Source organism: Diadema antillarum, unplaced genomic scaffold (genome assembly GCF_040938485.1).
Source record: "Diadema antillarum isolate AM-2024a unplaced genomic scaffold, OU_Dant_1.0 seq00001279_RagTag, whole genome shotgun sequence".
In the NCBI taxonomy this organism is placed as follows: Eukaryota; Metazoa; Echinodermata; class Echinoidea; order Diadematoida; family Diadematidae; genus Diadema; species Diadema antillarum.
The window spans coordinates 236,861-252,949 of record NW_027272059.1 but is presented as its reverse complement, the minus strand read 5'-3'; the positions used below and the strand labels follow the sequence as shown (position 1 = coordinate 252,949).

At 37.3% G+C, this 16,089-nt stretch overlaps 1 protein-coding gene across 1 annotated transcript in view; it reads right to left on the bottom strand.

The window, feature by feature from the left end:
- LOC139745590 (uncharacterized) overlaps positions 1 to 16,089 on the bottom strand; it is a 46,706-nt gene that overhangs the window by 30,132 nt on the left and 485 nt on the right. The window contains exon 2 of the mRNA XM_071655982.1: positions 5,626 to 5,698. The gene's annotated coding sequence lies outside the window, so the exon portion shown is untranslated. The remainder of the gene's footprint in view (positions 1 to 5,625; positions 5,699 to 16,089) is intronic.

The window sequence follows — 16,089 nt, the reverse complement described above, 5'->3', positions numbered from 1 at the left end:
CTAGTATCACTCAGAACAGGAGACTAGAGTCTACTAGTATGTGGGTTACATGTACTGTAGTTTAATCACAGCATGCAGCTGCACAGGAGCAACTGATGATGCATGATGCAGAGGCTTTCACCGAACACCCTATGAACCCAACTGGGGCAGCGCTGCCAGTGGCCCGCGTGCAGGATGACTGACAGAGTGATGGTTGAATTGCGCCTTGAGCCCGAGCTGTACTGACAAATCCAACAATCGAAAGATAAGCTGATACAAATCGTCCTCGCTTGCTGGAAGTTTTGACGGAGTAGTCTAGACCTAACTTGTCTTTAAAAGTAAAATTGATACTGTATGCAGCCGACAAAAACCGTGATTTGTGAGCAGTTTCACAGACAGCGCAGAGCTTCAGGTCGATCGTGAAAAGGGCTAAAATTGCTGTGCGCAAGCGCAAGATTTGACCCAATTTTGACCTTTTCTTGTTATTCTTACTGCGCCATCTACGATTTGTTCCATATGTTCCTCTCTACATTCACGTAACATATTACTTATATATCACCTCATTATTCCAATAAATCAAATAAATCAACATACCTGTCTTTGACATCTCCTGTCTTTCCTGGTAACGGTGCTCTTTCATAGTGCTGGAAAGGTTGTTCCATTTTTTTTTAATCTCGGGCACCGACCTCCTCACCCTTGATACAGCATTCACCCTGCTGGTGATTGCCGCCCAGGCCCGTTCTTTATCTTTATGTGTCACGGTCTGGCCAAGTTTAGGTTTTAGGACGGCCTCGAACTCCCTATACCCCTCCACCAGCTCATATTTCTCCACTTCACTGAAATTCTTTTTTCTTCTCTCGTCGCCTTCCATCATCTTCGATAGCTATGATCTCCGAGTAGGAATACATACGTTAGACAAGGTTTGTGCGAAAAACAATTAACACGTAATTTCCCATAGGAAATCGTCGCACAGCGCAGCGGTGATCGTCTGCCCATTTTGGCCAAGACATCGCGCAAAAATTGTGACGTCATAAGTAAAAAACTTATTTTCGGGCGATGTCATCGATCTTCGCTAAGTTTAAGCCAAATCTTTGCTCAGCATTTGAATACGACTTAAGTAAACTACTTAGCCAAGTAAAATCCTAAGCTCAATAACAGACTTAACTTAAGTATGGATTTGAATACCGGCCCTGATTACCTTTACCTTTAGAGGAAAATGTATCATACACTTATTCATCTGGAATTATCTATATCTGAAGAAAAACAAAAACATTTGGCTTAGTGAAAATTTGAGTAAAACCTGGCGAACTTTTGAATGCCGAGGCCATTTGAATGTCAGACAGTCAATAACATGATGTCATGTGGATATCTGAAAATAACATGTGATTTTGACCTTGCTTACTTTTGTCCAGAATGCCAATGAGCACTACCATGACTCTACATAACATTTTTCCTGTGTCTCAGCTCGAGGCATACATAGAGCTCTTTCCCCAGGTTTCTCCACAGACAAAGGATGTGAACATCATCTTCAACAAACATTCTACAAAAATCTCATCATCTTCAACAAACATTCTACAAAAATCTCATCATCAGTGATTGTGTGTACAAAATAGTAAATGAGAATACCTTGCAAGACAATTACGGCTAGATGAGTAACTAGTATATGGTGACTTTTCTGGATCAGATGTTGTAGGTAATGAAGGAACATTCAAATGGTCACATTTTATACTCAGCTTTGCCCTCTACTAATCAGTTTTTTATGAATTTTATACTTTTCATTATACATGTTTTACTTTGTTCTGCTTTGTTATCTTTATGTGCTCTCCAATAAAGTATCACAGAAATTTGGATCTTCATATCAATTCTCAAATCAACCTGACATCTTATTTGAGTCTTAATTTGAGAAATTAAAGATACTGATTAGATTTGAAATGCGATCAACCATGAGCATTGACAGGCTTACATACAGTATATGGAAAGCACTACTTCTTCAATCCAACAGTTAACCCTGCTTGAAAGAGCGTCTTTTTTACATGTGAAGAAAAAAGTCAAAATGAAATTAGAAATTTAGCAAGAAACATTTATTTGATAAAATCATTGAACAAGTGTGACAGTACATCCATTGTGCTGTAGTAGAAGACTAATTGTCAGTGTTTCAACCATTAAAATTTCAATGCCCTTGAATTTGTGTATGTTTGCAGATCTACATATAAAATCAATATATTTGTTTCTGAAGTGCAGACATGCTATGAACTTGTGACCTTATGCATCAATTTCCTGCAGAGTTTTTAAATTGGGATACAGTATTCTTCAGTTTGCCTGCAAAGTATGTAAATTGCAACATGCTGAAGATTATGATTTCTATCAACTGTGCTGGTAGCAAGTTTCAAAATTTCCTATAAATCTCGAGATAACTCACTGATATTGATAACACACATTTAGAGCCACTGAGCAATTACCAGAATCTCCCTGACAAACTACAACATACTATCCAACACCTTTAACAGCACAAATAACACTTTCCATTGCAATTGATCTCCACGGAAGAATTTAATGAATTTGAAATAACACTATTCTTTGTGAGAATCAAGTCATATACACATGGCACTACTTCACTCAAACACACTGTATAAAAAGCAAACAATACTCTTCCTCAACACCAGTATGTGTAAAGAGAAACTAATATTACACACACACTGATAGGAATGAGCACAGTCACGTGCAGATGAGTCGGCCTCTGTTGCCTCCTGTCAGGTTTGACCTCCGAGGTCAATCTCTGGTATTGTCAGCTCTCCTACCAACCAGGAAACTGCTCTACACAAGGGAATCCACACAACTTTACAACCATTTGTGGAGTTTATTTTTCTTTTTTCGCAAGCTGGACTGAAAATGGAACGGTGAAATGGCGGACATAAAATGTCAAACAAGTTTATAGAGCAGTCTAAGAAGACATAAATATGGGATACTGAATATGGAACTGCAGTCACTCACTTTCCAAACAGCTAGCTGTACTAAGAAATCATACTGCTATACACTAGGGGCTAATTTTTATTCTCTGAACTGTTGTAATGCAGAGATGATATATTCATATATCTTTCACATTCATTTTTGCATGCAGTCAAGCTGACGTAGTTATAAAAATGTAGAAGAGAGCAAAACCTACATATTCTATGGAATCAGTTTACTCATAAAGTGCGTTGATCTTTGACCTTTTGAATACCCTTTAATTATTCTACATTTGTTCCCACCAAAGCACAGCAAAGAAGAGCTGTATGAGCATAGTCAGTACTTAACCTTTAGCAGATTTAACCTTTGGCAGGTTCTGTTTATATTCTATCATTCTCTGGATCATTTCCTAAATGATGGTATGTAGCTGACTTGCGTATATTGCCTAAATTTAAGCATAAATGATGATAAATTGTGACAACTGTCATTGGAGGAGACTTTTCAATTAACCTGTTGAGGATGAGCTGATTCTTCTATATCTATAGGTAAACTGGAGCTTTAGGACAACATTAATGTACTTCAGAAACAAATTCCTATCACCATGTCTACATTCCTTGCAGTGCATGCACCCCACACAATAGAAACCACTGCTGGATAAAAGCTGCAAGAGTAATGATATGCCATGTATATTTAGTTCTAGACAATGGAAGGGAATGTTCCTAATTGTGATATGGCAATTAATTGACAATGCACAGAATGAAAGCCAAAGCTAAATCATTTGACCAACTACATACCTCAAATCAAAACTTTTCTGACTGAATGATGATACTCATTTGGGATACTTTGCACGGTCAAATCTACCTTTTATGAGTCATCAAAAGTTCTCATCATGTAAACTGAGAGGCAATAGGGATTATCGAACTGAAATCATTTGCACCGAGCTGTTTCCCAAGCCTTATAACCATTTTAGTGACACTCAATTTTGTGGAGAACACTGCAAAGAGAAGTGGAAGAAAAACATGTCAACGGATGAAGGATGGAGAGTATGAAGATGTCCTTGACAACATGGGAAGTTACCCAGAAGTGAGCAGCACTCGGGGGCAGGAAGGAAGTGAGACTGAATATTAGTTTCATCTGTGGAGGAAAGGCATGCTTGCCTGTACCACTAACAACAGCCTGATCAACCCAAGAAGATTCAAGTGAGAACGTGAATGCAACTGGTACCTTGGTATGAAGAGCGCACCCTGTATCCAATTGCACTCTTCTTATAAAGCACTGGAAGCATTTCACATAATCAAATTTAATAACTTCACACCTCAATGATATATAACATTTATACATTAGATTTTGTTTCTTGGTTTTTTTTTTATGTATCATTTCTGGATTCCGCAAAATCCAGACGTGTATGTTGTCTTCTTTTTTTTTCTTTTTTTTTGGTGATGTTTGTTTGATTTTGACTATCATGGTTAGCTGCTTGAAGAGTGATGGAACAACAAACCTACAGGAATGGATAGGTTACAGTATGAACATAAACTATCCACTATGCACTTGACCAATGGCAGAGCTCTGCAAGAAGTATTCTATACCCCCCCCCCCCCCCCCCATCATCTCTTGCGGTGATCCAAAAGGACTCTGAATGCAGTAGATCATTTTGAGGTGTACAGGTACAGTACGTCAGCTTGGATGACACACACAAACACACACACACACACATTCAACCTTGAGTGGATCGACATAAGTTCCTGTCCTACATCACAGACTGACGGGATGCTGGTTCCTGGCCGTAAAGATGAAGAAGAGTCCTCAAACTATGTATCAAAAGAACAGCTTGACAGAGACTACACGTAGGTTCAATTTCTCGTTCTAATGCTTTGCGCATCCATGGACACGCAGCAATCACAGATACATATTGTATTTCTTCTGAGATATGACAAGTAGTGTGATAGAATTCTATGTGTAATGCATGCCATGATAAAGAGATATAACAAATAGCAACTGTAAATTTGGGGTGGGTAAGTATGGCGAAGCGCTGTAAATATAAGGTTGCAAGGAAAGTGAGATATTAAGATATTTCAGCCATTATGCCGAGATAATATAAATGTAGAGCTCTCTGAAATGATCATCTCTGACATAAGACTACAATCTGAGATCTACCATTACACGCCTATTCCATAATGTCAGAAACCACCTGATGGTCACACAGAATAACTTTGCAATATTTGTCTAATACAATATGATCAACTTTATCCCCATCTATGGTTGGGTCAACTTCTCATTTGTGAGGGGATGCCTTGACATCAGAAGTCAGAAAAGTTTCTCTCTCATCAAAGCACATACCAGCTTTAAGGTCTCCAAAATAACTAGGGAAAAAAGACTTGAAAGAACCTCTCATCATGTAACATCAAAATATCACAGCCACAAATTATGTCTAGTGAAATTTTTCAATGTACATTTGTTGTTTGTTTGTTTGTTTTTTTGCTATCTCCCTCCACTAAGCAGAGATACGACATAAGCTGGAAAATGTCATTAAATCAGACATCAGACAAATTAGACATTATACGACATAAACTGGAAAATGTCATTAAATCAGACATTAGATGGGGTTAGATTTGAGATGAAAATGTTTTGAGAATTAAAAGGGTCCTCCAAAGACAGTTTTCTCCTGCCCTCCCTAGAGAAAACACACATTGGTTGACATACCTCAAAGAAAATATGAGCACTGAATGGCCAGAAGTCCTCAAGCTGGTGCTTCCTTGACTCAGATCCTAGCACACTGCAAAGAATTGAAACAGAGGAAACTCTTTGTTAACACTGGCACAATTACTTCATCATTTTCTTAACCTTGTAAAAAACATTTTTTTTTTCTTTCATGCATCTACATGAATCAGTATGGTGCAATATACAGTATGGAACCATATCAAATACTGAGTGTTATCTATACTAACTAACAAAATGTACCTTAACCTACATTGGTAGTGGTGGAAAAGCAAGAGTAAAGCAAAAATTACCGGTAGATGGCAAAAATTATGAGCAGCCTAAATCAGAAAAATAAAAAGAAGGTAGCCTTTTATTTAATCTTAATCAGTTAACCTCTCACTTATTATTTCTTTTTCTTATTGGAAGAAAGTAGAAACTATGTTTGCTTTGTTTATTGATCATGAATGCACTATCTTGTAAGGAGCAGGAAACAAATAGCATTATTTTTAGAATCATCTCCACATGTTAGGTGACCAAATACAAAAGAAACAACAAAAAGCCTTAACTATGTGGCACAGTAGAATAAAATACCTATAATGTAACCATACACCATAGATTTCATCATGAGTATGATATTTCATAAATTGGGACCAGCATGATAATTTTGCGAGTGGTTTAATTCAGATTGAGAACCATGGGCAAGGAATGAAAATATCCTTTTGAAAGAGAAAAGTTAGTGATTTCCCAACTTGGAAAACATGTACAACATCAGACAATGCAGTTGTGTGACAGAAAGCAATATTTTCATGAGCTGTGAATTTTGTGAATAATGATCAGTCAACTCAAGAAATGTATAAACATAAAAACTTTTGTGAAATATACCGGTAATGTACATATAAACACTATGCAGTGCTATCATACCCTGATCACCACACTCTCTATGCACAATAAGTACAGATTCAAAGTGCTTGAGGACACAAATCACACATTCCAAGCTGGTGGTACCCTCAATCACATCCAAGTTTCAAGAGTTCCCACACTGGATTAGATCCATGTGCACATGCAAATGAATATTCCGTAACTCCTGCAGATATTTATCTGCCATGCTCCTATCAAAACAATGAGAGTGTATTCATCCACAGTTCCTATTGAGCAGCAACAATTCTGATGGTTTGACTGCTCTACGAGAAATGGAAATACAAATATTTGCTAGTTTAAGGACAGTTTTACAACTTCGGAGGTCTGGTATTTGACCCACATGTATACAATTCCTTCATAAATCTGCCACTGTCGGGATATCACTCAATCTTAGAATGTCTTTAAACCAGAATCTCTTCAGAATTTGTTTAAGTTACAGAATGTGGTAGGTCTATTCTTTTATTTGTACAGTAAAAAGATTTCACAGCAATCAGTTGTAAGTGTAATTACTAGTACTACTTTAAGAACATATCTTATGGCGAGGAAGAGAGTCTGAGCATGAGTAATGCTTTATCCCCAAAACTACATCATGATCACATTCAGGCTTTAATCTCAAACACACACACACACACAAAAATGGATTATCAGATTCTAAATGGTAATGGATTATAAAAAAATCACAATCACTAATGCCTATTTTGTGTACATGAAGTGTACATTGTGCATTATAAGTCTAAAATTGTAATTACACTGCATGTTAACTCCGCTAAATTACTTGTACGTGAGCAATGGAAATGTAATGAAATAAGAATAGATGAGACATTGTGTACAATGTAATGCACAGCAATCTCATCGCAAATGTACTAAGCCTCTAGATGTTTTCCTCTCTAGAAGCACTTTTCTCATATTACTGATGAAGGCAAATGTAATACACTTCCGGCACCAACACTTTGACACATTGATCCTGAAAGGGTTATAATCTAAGGTCTACAATACCAGAACATAATACTCCAATACTGAAAGTTCTCTGAGTTAAAGAACAGAGAGAAAGTACATGAGTAGTACTAGTATCGGTCAAATAAACCTTTCCTGATGAGGGGCAGCAAATGACGCTGTTAGGAAGTATTCTTTTGATGCAAACATGAATGACTCTATTCATCCCAAATCTGACTTTCATCTTTTACATATCAGACTGAGTGATGAAAAATTAAACATCAATAAAGTCTAAAAGAGGAGTAGACACTGTAATGTCCCACCATATTGAAAGAAAGAAGATGGCATATATTTGTAGTGTTCTTAGAGTCACAGAGTATACACTGCATTCCGTATCACCAATTTAAGGTACTAAATTTTGCGGAATATACTAAAATAATGCAAAATGTATCATATGAAAGATTTCTGAGAAAAATTGAACGGTTTGTTCAAAGCTTCCATGGCATATATTACATTTTTGTTCTTGATTGTTGCTTTCTTTTTTTCTTTCCCTAAGATGATGAATAACGTGACAAAAACCACTTGTGAAGTTTACCTGACTGATGACACATTGTTTGGACAAACTTTGCAATTTATCACAACCTTTCAAAGGCCAGCGCAAATCAACTATACGACTACAGAAAGCTGCAAACTTTTGATTCTGCATTGAGCTACACGTATATCAACAGCCAATGCTCCTTTATTCTCTATAGTGCAGGCAGGCTCTTATGATTGATCATAAAAAGTATTTAACCTCACTATTAGTGGACACAATTTTTATTCACTACCCACATGTTGTATGACCTTATCAATAGTTGCCAAGTCACAGAAATAAGAGTTTTCCACATTTATCCATGGCAATAGATACTACCTTACTGCTTAACTTAAAAGCTTAGGTGTTCAAAGACACACTTGCCTACAATAAATGATACCGCTTTTTGCTTCAGCCTTTAAATAACAAAAGACTGACTTTGAATCTCAAAATGACAATTAATAGTGAGTTGTAATTTCCATACTATCAACAAAGAAAAGTGTGAGATAAATATATCTAAGATGCTGCATGAAATATTAGTGCTTGAAGCGATACATTGTATCTATAACTTTACTGCTGCAAATCCCGGTGAATTCACACATCCGGGAAATACTACAAAGGAAAATGGAAGGGGGTAATCATTAATGCAGTCTTCATGTGAAAGTTTTGATAAAAGTCCTTTCATCTTCTAACCTGGCAAACTGTTAGTATCAAGCTGTGTGGATTCACATGAGACAACCATTGTGACCTCATTTTGTTCACCCTAAATCCACAAGGCACCTGCTACACTGTATGGTGCATGTACACACATCCACTTCCAACATACACCAGGCAAACTGAAAGATGTAAAGACTGACACATTACTCACCAATAAATCACAGCATCTCATGAACCACATTAAACATGGATATCAAAATCTGTTTCCAGTAACAGTAAGATTTCAGAAAGTTGTCGTCAGAATGAAGCAGGCTGATAAGAAAGCATGTTTTTGCTGTTGAACTTTGTCACACACATCAGGCCACAGCCATTGCCTAATTTAGGAGTACACATTGACACTACAAAGTCTGAAGTCCACTGATAATGCAGTTATCCATTCAACTGGAGTAATAGGGATCTAATATAAGAATAGAGCAATGTATAGACACAGCTGGTTAATGAAAAATCCAAATTACATGTACATGTCACTGCCCATCTTCTAACCTGCCTCTAGTCACAGAGACAAAGTTACCTGCATGTCACTACTGCTCTAGCCCACTTTGCCTAGCTGGGAAACCTTAGGGCATCCCAGCTCCTGATAATCACCAGGAATCTTGTACTAGTAATTACTTGAACCCTGAAATGGTCACTTCCATGTCTGCCTCCCTCATCACAGCAATAAGAACAAGAAAGGAGACACTGTCTACTGTAACCATTCACCTTTTCAATGCAAAAATGCACAAATAACATGTTGTTGTTTTTTCCAGGGGCCCGTTGCATAAAAGTTACTATTATGGTAACTTTGCCATCCAATGGTAACTTCCATGGAATTCTTGATTTTGATTGGCTGTTGGTCTTTTTTTTTTTTTTTTTTGGGGGGGGGGGGGGGGGGGGGTTACCACTAAATATCACGCCAATGCCTCACAATGACATCTACCCTCACCGGGTACAAATATTCAAATTTCCTGTACACCTGCTCCTGCTCTTTCATTTGACTGGCGGCTCATCGTTCACTGCTGCTTTAAGCTACGGTCACAAAGATTCGTACGAATGTCACTGTTCGTACAAATTCTGGAGTTCATACGGCCGCCTTACGAAGAGAGGGTTCGTACGAAGTTAAAAAAATCTTGGACAAGGCCATCGACCAGGCTACGAACTTATGAACGGTCTACGAATGGTCTACGAACGCTGGTTTCGTACAGCCTTCTTAATTAAGAAGATCTTACGAAATTGTCTAAAAATCGTTCGTACGATGTTCGTAGCAGTTCTTAATGGTATTTGTGAACAAGCCATAAATCTGCTTGATAACACATACATCACAAACTTCCTAGGTGCAGTAGTTACATCATCATTCTTGCACAATTTGTATACTGTTACTCACTGCAACCATTTTCCTACAGACATACAACTGTACTGCATAGATACACACATACTTGTAGTCATACACTTGTACAAAAATGTATGTACATAAATTGTATGGACTTGTATGTATGATTATCTTAATTGATCATAAAAATAATCATGCAAATTGTGGGCCATGGGGCTATCTCTCAACAAACACCAGCGATAAGACTTGGCTGAAAATGGAACACTTGAATGACCTTCCCGGCAAGGTCTCAATGACATCATCTACTTATGATGCTGAACATATAGTAACCTGGTACACTTTTAAACACAGACTCTGTGCCTTAAAATATGCACATCAGGTCCTAGGATTCTTTTTTATTTGTTTGTTTGTTTGTTTGTATGTTATATGAAAAAATGCATTATACTTGCATTTCTGTGCTGATACCTGATCTTGCCTACCAATTGCACAATTGCACCATGATGAAAGTTACCAATAACCATATGACTTCCTGCTACAGGGTCCACGGAGCATTTTTCAGTGTGTGTGTGTGCCAGCAGCCCCCCCCCCCCCCCCCACCCCCAACACTGAAAAATATTCTGCGGCCCCTGTAGCAGGATATCATTTTGGGGGTTTTGGTAACTTTCATTTTGGTACATTTGGAAGGCAAGACCAGGCATCGGCACAGAAATACAAGTATGCAAGGATTTTGTTTTAAAAACAAACAAACAAATGAAAAAAATTTAAAAAATCTTAGTTCCTGATGTGCATATTTCAAGCCCATCTATGGGGGGTTGACAGGAAGAATCTAAAGGAGGATTTTTTTTTTTTTGAAAATTTAAAGCCAAAACATAGTTCTGGTACACCTGCGAAAGTTGTCAAATTTAACTCCCAAATGTACATATATGCCTAAGAAATGTGTGGAATAACGCTGTGATAACAAGATATTCGATGGTTAACGACGAAAATGTGAAATAATAACCAAGAAGGTTCACCGGAGTCGCAGTCTCAGAACTTACCCGATCGGGGTCAGGCTAAACTCGGACTCAGGGACAACTCGGCCTCGCTTTGACGGCGGGACGAGTTGTCCCTCTGGATTGTACAGTGTTGTACTATGGGAGCGGCCTGTAGCACTTCGCGTTCTGGCTGGTCACAGTTATGGTCCGAGTTGATACCAAAGACGCTTAACTGAAAAGACAGGAAAGTGCACGCTAATCCTGTACAAAACAAATGGACAGCGCACGCGCGGTCCTCAAGCGTATTACGCACATCATCTGAGACGCGCTGTCTTTGAAGTTGTTTTGTTGTTTATCAAGCATCTTTGATTGTCTTTTCAGTATGGCGATCACGAACTGCGTGTAAATTGTCTGAAATACGGCCAAGTTTTCCCTGAGACCGAGTTAGTCTGGATCCTTCTGGAATAAAAGTCGGTATACCGACTCTTATTTTTGATCTTGAAATACTCCAAAACAACTCCTCATCCCGGCAAATCGCGTCAGCCAGGTAAGTTTCTTGGTAGACTCTTTCGATATACTGCATTATATCTTAGGATTTGTAGACGAGGCTTGTACCATTCTTATTTCAGGGATGGGATTAACTTACAGAATAAAGAGGGGTGGCGACTAAACCTACAACCCACTACATGAATACAGCGACTCACCCTAGAACTGGCGAAATGTACGCATATAGGTTTATACGTGATTTATTCAGCGTTACATGATGCGTGCGGTGCTGGATTTTGCCAAGTGTTGCATCTATTGTTAGACTTTGTTTTGAGTGCATTTTTTGTGAATATATAGTGTTCAGATGATGAAAGAATACTGAACCAAAATTATGACGAAACTGAAGACTTACTATTGTCTAGCAATCAATATAAACTTACTTTATCATTACTGTAAAGCCTGCATGATGTTTGTTTTTGTAGTTGATTTGCAATTATTCTAATAAAGGTAATTTGCCAATTTGATAGAGTGTATTTGTGCTTTTGTAACATAATGGAGTTACTGTCAGTTACCTGTGTGTGTGTGTGTGTGTGTGCACAGTGGTTTTCTTTTTTTTTTTTGGTGTTTTTTTTTGGGTTTTTTTTATGAAATTTGATTTCATTCTAGATTTGTATAATGGCTTTTTTTTGTCAATATTTTCTCATGAAGTGGGAATGATTCATAATCGAGTTATTCATGTTGAAGACAGTTTATTTGCAGTATAAATGGAAAATTGGATTTGTTTGTGTTTTGAATTGTATTTGTAAATTGTTTTTGTTCATGTTACACCCAGAATTGGTTGATTCATGACTGATTTGAATGAAATCAATAAATATCAAGGGAAAAAAGTGTCTATGTGGATGCGTGGACATGTCAAAAGGGGTGATTATTTCTATAAGCAGGGCTCCACACTAACTTTTATTTTTGGTGGCCCGATCGGGGCACCAAAATCATTGAGTTTTATTTTTTGGTGGCCCAAAAAAAATGAAGAAAAACATAAGAAAAACTAAATCGGTCCTACTAAACATAGAAAAACAACTATTAAGAATTACTGAAGTGCTACAGGTACCCACGTCTAAAATAAATGAATAGAAAATTCAGTCATCTTACCGTTATTCTGAGTTCTAAGATTTAGCAAATACGCTTTAGATTATTAGAAAAGTTGATGCCTATTTACAGTAGGTGGTCAAAATCTACGTTTGAAATGAGAAAGTGGGAGCATTTGCAGACATTATTTTGTAAACATCCGACATTTGTTTTAGCATTGTAAAGAGCTGAAACTTACCGTTAATTCTGATTGTAAAAGCAATCATCCAACATTTACTAGTATTTTAGCACCTTACAAAGCCGAATTTTACCGTTAATCATTTTCAAATGTAAAAGCAAACAATTGACATTCATTTTAGCATCTTACGGAGCTGAATGTTATCCTTATGCCCTATGATTTCTGAATGTGAAAGCAAACTTCCGCTATTTATCTTAGCATCTAACTGAGCCGATTGATACCGTCAATCATTTCCAAATGTAAAAGCAACAATCTGTTATATATTTTAGCATCGTATGGAGCAGATTACTGTTATTCATTTCCCACAACAGAATGTATACATTTCACAAGCAGGCACAGGATTTCAAGCCCAATGAGTACGATTTCTTTAGATGATACTACTATACAATGCTGCACAGATGCAAGGAACTTGGGTGTCATATTTGATCACAATCTGTCTTTGAAGACGTCATGTGAACAATGTGTGCAGATCAGCCTCATATTTGCCCTACACAAAATTGGCAGCATCCGCCAATTTCTGATGAAAAAGACAACCCAGAGACTCGCTCAGGCACTGGTTATGTCTCGCATTGACTTTTGCAACAGTCTCTTGTGTGGTCTGCCTGATGCGCAAATCAACAAACTGCAGAGAGTTCAAATTCAGCTGCCAGGCTTATTGCTAAACGTCGTTCACGTGAGTCGGTTACTTCACTACTGAGAGAACTGCATATGTTCAGAATCCGCGAACGAATAAACTTCAAGATTCTTTTGTTAACTTTTAAATGTTTGCAAAATATTGCACCGGTTTATCTTCAACAGTTGATAACTGAATACCTACCCTCCCGGAACTTGCGGTCTAACAACAAATCACTTTTAATACCTCCTCCTGTCAATACACAATCTTATGGTTTTAGAGCTTTTCAGTCAGCATCACCTCAACTCTGGAACAGTTTACCTGAATGCTTGAAACAAACAGACTCAGTAGACAAATTCAAATCCATGTTAAAAATGTATGTTTACTGAGTAGTATTATGACTGTGTCTCATGTCTTATGCCATTTCTGAAACTGTACCTTCTTCTTTCTCTCTTTTCTTTCCTCTTCTTCCCTTTCTATTGGTTTCTTTTTCCCATAGCGCTTAGAGACATTTTATGTAATAATGCGCTATATAAATGTTGTGAATCAAATTTAAAAGCAAACATCCGATATTTGTTTTATTACCATACGGGGCCGAATGTTACTGCTGTCCACTTCCGAAAGTGAAATGAATCATCTGACAATTATTTTAGCATCGTACATGTACGGAGCCGAATTTACTGTTTTTCATTTTTTAACGTCAAGGCAGACATCAGACATTTATTTTACCATCAAATGCAGCTGAATGTTACTGTTATTCATTTCGAAATGTAATAGCAAATATCCGACATTTATTTTAGCATCGTATGGAGCAGAATGTTACTGCTATTCACTTTCAAATGTAAAAGCAATCATCTGACATTTATTTTGGCATCTTCTGGAGCCAATTGTTATCGCTATTTACTTTCGAAAGTAAAAGCAAACATGCGACATTTATTTAATCATCATACGGAGTTGAATATTATTGTTATTCATTTCTGAACGTCAAAGGGATCATTCCGACATTTATTTTAGCATCTTCCAGAGTTGAATGTTATCGCTATTTACTTTCGAACGTAAAAGCAAACATCCGGCATTAATTTAATCATCGTAAGGAGTTGAATATTATCATTATTCATTATCGAACGTCAGCGCAAACATTCGACATTTATTTCAGCATCTTCCGGAGCTGAATTGCTCTTTATTTTCGAACGTAAAAGCAAACATCCGGCATTTACATAATCATCGTACGGAGTTGAATATTATCATTATTCATTTCCGAACATCAAAGCAAACATTCAACATTTATTTTAGCATCTTCCGGGGTAGAATGTTATCCTTATTCATTTCCGAATGCAAAATCAAATATCTGAAATTAATTCTAGCACCGTACAGAGCTGAATCTTAAAGTTATTCATTCCCAAAAGTATAAGAAAACATCCGACATTTATTTAATCATCGTACGGAGTTGAATATTATTATTATTCATTTCCGAATGTCAAAGCAAACATTTGATATTTATTTCAGCAACTTCCGGAGCCGAATGTTATCTTTATTCATTTCCGAACACCAAATCAAATATCTGACATTAATTTTAACTGTTAGCACCGTATGGAGCTGAATCTTACCGTTTTTCATAAAAATTTCCAAAATTACAAGTATAAGCAAACATTCCACATTTGTTTTAGAAATAGTATCATACGGAGTCAAATACACGTTATATTTAACTACAGATGGCGACTCAACAATTGCGCTCTGTTGGGTCGCCGACCCGGAGGTACGTAACTACCGACCTACTTGTACACAAACTTGTACACTATCGTGTGACCCGAGTTGTGGCTTTTATTCAATGTCAATTGGTGTTTGTGGTATGGTTGGGTGTTCATCACACCGACCAAATAACGTTTTTCTGTCAATAGAAACGTGAAAAATCTCACAATTTGCCTGAAATTTTACTCACGTGTGGAGAAAATACTCCGGATTCACAAGCGCGCACTGAAAATGCGATCTGAGGTACGCGCTCTAGATGGCGGCTTCGAACGCATGGGTTGTCATTTTTTCCGCACTCAGTTGCCCTGTACATTTAAACCGACCACCCTGACAATACGTATAAAGCACACTTAAATGCGTTTTTTCGACAAGCTGCTGTTTTTTCAGCCGTCATTTTTCCCCCAATGATATTTAAATATATTTTGAATCCTTCGATATTACTTTTGAAGGACTGTTTGATGAATTTGAATTGATTTTCATTAGGAAACTTTTCATCGTAATTGAAATAAATTAGATGAGTCGGTTTGTGTTTCACATTCATTTCTCGTTTCTGCTTCAACTCGTACGGTCGTAGCGGACGACAAAATAATTATGTCATGTGTATGTGTAACGTGTGTGTGTGTACGATCGTACACAAGCGGCGGAGTTTGAGAGAGCGGCATAATGACAATTTTGCGGTCAAAATCGTCAAATTTATTACGGAAGGATACTCTACATCCAACAACGAGTCAGCAAAGGTAGGCCTAGTTTAGTTATATGTAGTTACATGATAAATCTTATTCGATTTTGCTAAATTTCGGTAATTTAGAGGGAATACTTAATTTGTTTTCGCCTCATTTTACTCGGTAGCATATAGCCCAGTGAAGAATCGAACAC